Source organism: Urocitellus parryii, chromosome 4, assembly GCF_045843805.1.
Source record: "Urocitellus parryii isolate mUroPar1 chromosome 4, mUroPar1.hap1, whole genome shotgun sequence".
NCBI lineage: Eukaryota > Metazoa > Chordata > Mammalia > Rodentia > Sciuridae > Urocitellus > Urocitellus parryii.
Window position 1 is genome coordinate 61,417,615 of NC_135534.1, and position 6,000 is coordinate 61,423,614.

Genomic DNA, 6,000 nt, shown 5'->3' on the forward strand with positions numbered 1-6,000 from the left:
TTTGTTGTATGTTGTTATTACTGAAAGAAGATGCCTCTGAAAAATTCTCATATTCAGTGAATTGGAGAAGTATCTGTTGCAAGGTAGTTTGAAAATAAACTTCATAGGAATAATGAACATCTGGATTCTAGTCCCAAATTTAACATAATAAATGGTGGAAATTAGAGTTAATTTCCCATTAGGGGTAATGGCATATTGGAAACAATATTGCCTTAGTCCCTTTTAAGACTCACATGTTATACTATTTATAATATTTCATCTATTTTTTAAAGAACCCTTCTTCTTGAGCTATAAGAAATAATTGGATAAATAGTAAGACTAGAAAAACATGTTGGGAGCTTTCCTAAGATCATCGTGTACAAAAGATGTTGTGACCCAGCAAACCATTTGATTTTAGAGCCAGTGACTACACTTCACCTGGAGTTCTGCAGTTCTGGGTCACCATGTCACACTTCAACCACACGAGCACCTCCTTTTTGCTGACTGGCCTCCCAGGCCTGGAGGCTGTGTACATCTGGCTCTCCATCCCTTTGTGTGCTATGTATGTGGCCTCTCTGGCAGGGAACAGCCTGATCCTGTGGGTGGTGAGGTCGGAACCCTCGCTTCACCAGCCCATGTATTACTTTCTATCGATGCTGGCAGTGACAGACCTGGGCCTATCTGCCTCCACGCTGCCCACTATGCTTCCCATCTACATACTGGGGCTCAGAGAGGTGGCGGTGGACTTGTGCTTGGCGCAGCTCTTCTTCATCCACACCTTCTCTGTCATGGAGTCCTCTGTGCTGCTGACTATGGCCTTTGACCGTTTTGTGGCCATCAGCAAACCCCTGCGCTACGGCACCATCCTCACAAATCCCCGGATTGCCAGTTTGGGATTGGCCATCGTGGTGCGCAGTGTGGGTCTCCACGTCCCAGCCCCCATCATGCTGAAGAAGCTGCCTTACTGCCGGAACCACCTGCTGTCCCATTCCTACTGCCTGCACCCGGATGTCATGAAGCTGGCCTGTGCTGACACCCACATCAATAGTGCCTACGGCCTCTTTGTTGTTCTCTCTACGCTGGGTGTGGACTCGGTGCTCATTATTCTCTCCTATGGGCTAATCCTCCAGTGTTGTCCATTGCCTCTAAGGCTGAGCGGTTGAAAGCCCTCAATACCTGTGTCTCCCACATCTGTTCAGTTCTGCTCTTCTACACACCTATGATCGGCCTGTCCATGATCCACCGGTTTGGGAAGTGGGCTTCCCCCTGCAGCCGTGTGGCGCTCTCCTATCTCCACTTTCTTATACCGCCAGTGCTCAATCCAGTGGTGTATACCATCAAGACCAAGCAGATCCGACTGAGGATGCTGCGCATCTTCTTGTCATGTGGAGCTGGCATCAGTGACATAAGGAGTCATTAAATATTTGGCAGAAAGAAAGTAAAGGTGAGACATTAATTGTGCAATTGATTAATGAGCCACCGAACACATAGTGAGTCCCTTAGTGAGGAGAAGAATGTAAGAAAGAGGCACCATCTGTCTTCATGGATCCTCAAGAAATCTCATCATGGGCAGAAATGATATATTTTGAAGGAAAGGTACATATGGTTTAAGACTCATGAAGGAAACAATTCTAAATGGAAAAGGGACAAACATCAGTTAAGGAATTTTACAAACATAGAAGTAGGTAGATAATGCTTTGTTTTAAAACGTAGGAGAAAATTTTTTTTGGCAAATAGAGTAATGGATATATTTGGAATTCACTGATATTAGAAGCACTCTTAAAATTATCCATCATGTAATAGTGCTCATGGGGCTGGGGCTGTAACTTAGTAGTAGAGAGAGCTCTTGCCTAGCATGAATAAGGTAAGGCACTGGGTTTGATCCTTAGCACCACATAAAAATAAATAAATAAAATAAAGGCATTCTGTCCATCTACAACTAAAAAAAAAAAAAGATATAGTTTCATGAAGTCAGCTAGTGTATCTCTCAGGTTCACCATTGCATCCCCTCCCCTGAACATGGCACTTTCCATATATTAGTGTTTGGTTTCGTTATTGGATGGAAGATTGAGTGGTTGAATAGGTTACTCATTTTAGGAAGACTCCTGGCAAGGGCAAAGTGCTCATGAGGCAATTAATGCAGGTACAGCTGTGTGCCAGTCATCATGCCTATATAAGGACTTTATAGTTTCACTTTTAGAGAAACTTTCTAATACATTCTAAGATTTTGCTGATTTTATTTTCTTTTTCTCTGTAGAAATTTTTAAGATGGTATTGTTATTCAGTTTTTAAACTGCTAGTTTATTTGGTTAGAATTGCTAACTAACCTTTTTAATCTCAAGAATGGAAACAATTCCAAGCATAATTTTCTCAGCTGTTGTTTTTCTTTTTTTTAATATCCTCAACCTTGAACACAACTAGTTGCTCAACTTTAAATGAAAGATGACTTTAACATAAAATGCATGGAATTTATTATAGTAGCATTCATACTAAATGCAGTAGTAATTGCTTTATAAATACTTCATAACATTTTTGCTCTTCAGCTACTCATTATATTGACTTATGAGGGAAACAAAAGGGACACAAACTGGGATTGAAGCAGCAAAGAGATTATAAGTAATACCAGAAAACAAAATCATAATTTTGAAAGGTAGCACAAGTAAAAGAAAGAATTAGCCTAACAAGTTTCTACAGTCTCAGACTGTTTGCTTATTCTCTGAAATACCAAGAGGCACACTGTAGTAATTATGTATCATAATTGGAGTTTATAATGATGAAACAAAATCTTAATGAAAAGCCAAGTACATCATGTATTATTCAAGAAACATCACAGAGAGACATCTTTATTATACAGTTATTATTAACAAAAATGTTTTGTTAATTAAAATTAAGCCATTCACCTATATGTGGTTCCCCTACTAATAGCATTAATTCACAGAAGAATCACTGCATTGAGGTGTTGACTACACCTATCCCACAATCTATTCTAACTGGAATTTGTTTTTAATTTTTACTTTTTATTCACATATAAAATGGTACATATTTATGGGGTGCAATGTGATGTGTTTTTTGTTTTGTTTTTGTTTTTGTGGTGGTGAGTATCAAATCCAGGGTTGTGCATGTGAGGCAAGCACTCTACCAACTGAGCTATATACCCAGCCCTAATCTGATGTTTGGATTCATGTATAATGATCAAATCAGGGTAATTAGCATGTTGATCACCTTAAATAATTAGCATTTTTGTGTGTGATGAAAGCATTTCAAATCTTATTTTCTAGCTATGTTGAAATATACATGAATTACCATTAACTCTATTTACCCTACTGTGCAATACAACACCAGAGAGCTTATTCCTTCTGTTTAACTGTACTCATTGACCAAATTTGTTTGCCCTTTTTTTCCCCTTTAGTTTCCCAGCCTCTGGTGACCTTTATTCCACTCTCATTTTCTATAATCTTTTGGTGATAGATTAGACTTTTATTTTTTTTATTTCAATGAGTAGGTAGATGGTGGCATTTTACTAGCACTGAAATAAAGGTGGATAAAAAGATGATGAATTCAATTTTATAGCCACATAATGCAGAATATCTGCAGGAAATCAAACAATTATATCCAACTCACCTAATAAATACTGCTGAAACTCAGAAAAGATATCCAAGCTTCAAACATAGCCTCATTAATGATCAGTATACAGATGACAACACATGGTCAAGGTCAACACATGACATGCTTTTTCCTTGGTGTTAGATGGTATTCCTGGATATATAGTTTTATTTCACTTACTAAAATTGGAAAATTCTAGAACACTATTACTTTGTGTAGTTCTTCTCCTTTTCTTCTTCTGGTATTCAAATTATCTGTGTTAAATAATTTTATACTGTCACATTGTTCTTAAATGTTCCCTATCTTCTATTCTTTTCTTTTCTCCCTTCACATTACAGTTTGGGAAATTTTTATTAAAACTGATGCCTGTGAAGTGCCTTTGCTCGTCCTATGATGCTAGTTTTTAACAGCTCTTTTAAGACCTGAATCTGACATAACTTTCCTATGTACATGTATGAGTACACAGCAGTGAATCTCAATACTGTGTACATTCACAAAACTGGATTCTAAATAGAATAAGATATAGTTCATGTTGGTATAAATATATCAGAATAGATTCTACTGTCATGTATAACAAAAACAACAACAAGGGAAAAAGTTTACCTATAACTGAACAGTGTTCTTTTAATAGTTAGCTTATGGTCCCTACTTACAAAATGTGATGGAGAATTTCTGCTCACTAGTCACCTCTGCTATAGGTAAGAAATGGTTCATTCTCAAGCCTTAAACAGCCTAATGGGGACATTTGTTTAAAAAAATGGATTATATATTTCACAAAATATATGTCCTGAGTAATTTCTAGGAATCTTTTTACCATACCAAAATTTGCTTCTGATCCTTATATTTCTTTTAACAAAAAGAAAAAAAATTGCTTGTAAACAAAAGTTATCTGTTCCCATCAAGTACTGATAAACATAAGATATACAAAAATAATGAAAACATGTTCCATGCATTGGTTATGTCAAATCTTTGTTTTATAAATCTCATTATTTTACCCTGGTTAGACAATAAAAGTAAGTTTGCTGATTTTGCCCACTCAAGTGTCTTCCCTTTGTGTCTCCGCATGAGATATCTGAAGAGATTGTTTATTACTCAGAAACAGCCTAAACCACTTTTATAAGTTTAAGAAATTGTGCAGGGGTGAAGAGTGGTAGATAGCTATATAGCATTTAAAGCATCCTCCTCCTGAGTCTAAGGTCCCAACAACTCCCTTGCTTTATTTATGTTATTTCCCATATTTCCTTCATCTTTTAGCAAATTTCTGAAAATTCATAACAGGATAAAAGAAGTTGTCCTATTTCTCACTGCAACAGAAGCTACCCTAAAATAGAGATTATCTGAACATCAGCTTGATTTTCTTCTAAATATATTTCCACAAATAAAATTATGGCTTTGGTCATTATGACCTCCCCCTCGGTGATTCTGTGAAGAACAAATTTCATGATTCTGTTATGTATCTGTGCCTGGATAACTGTGTGTATGTTTGCCACCATTATTTCAGGCTTCACACTGGGGAGTTTTCCTATGTCACCTAAGGACTCTTGATTGTAAGTCTTCTCTCTTGATTATTTTTTTTGTTGTTTTTTTCAGCTTTATGGAGGCATAATTGAAAAATCAATGTATGCATTCAAGTGGTATGAAGTACTGATTTGATAAATTTGGATCTCCCAATCTCAGAAAATGGAAATGATCTGAGGAATATGTACAAAGGTGATTATAAAGTACTGAAAAGTAACATACAAATCTGAGGTTTTACACCTGTTGTCACAACCTTCAGAGGAGTGGCAGGACCCACAATATTTTGGGGAAAACATTTGAATGGTAAAGCATATATATCAAGACAAATAAGTTGAAGTTGAAATGAACACTAAAGTCTTTAGTCATACCACCCTGAACATGCCCAATCTCATCTGAAATGAAAACTCAAGTCAAATGAAAACTGAAATCTGAATGTTTTTAATAAATTTCTTCAAAATTCAATTGCTCTTACTAGCTCTTGTTACTTAAACATTTGATTATTATCAATTTTCAGAAAGTTCCTGGTTTGTTTTGTGTTGAGAAGGGGGTGGAAAATACTTTAAAATAGAGAAAAGGAGCCCATTGTGAAAAGTTTAGTGGTTGCCAGCAGAGAGGGCACTGTGGTCAGGGAAGACAAAGCTTGGAGGTCAGTAGTTCTATTCCAAAACTGTAGTATTCACTTAGGTTAACACAGATCTGATTTGCGAGCAATTTTTGTCATGTGGTTACTGGACTCTCATCAATAGAATGTTGAGGAATATTAGAAAGTCTATAGCTTTTTCTAATCCCAACACTCTTGAATTTATACTTGTACTTTTACATCTGTGAATCAGTACACATGCATATATACACTCAGAAATTTATAATAAAAGACACAAGTAGAAAAATATGTAAAATATT

General features: G+C 36.5%; 1 pseudogene; it reads left to right on the plus strand.

The window, feature by feature from the left end:
* Positions 1 to 443: 443 nt before the first annotated feature.
* Positions 444 to 1,399, plus strand: LOC113191255 (olfactory receptor 51G2-like; annotated as a pseudogene).
* Positions 1,400 to 6,000: the final 4,601 nt, after the last annotated feature.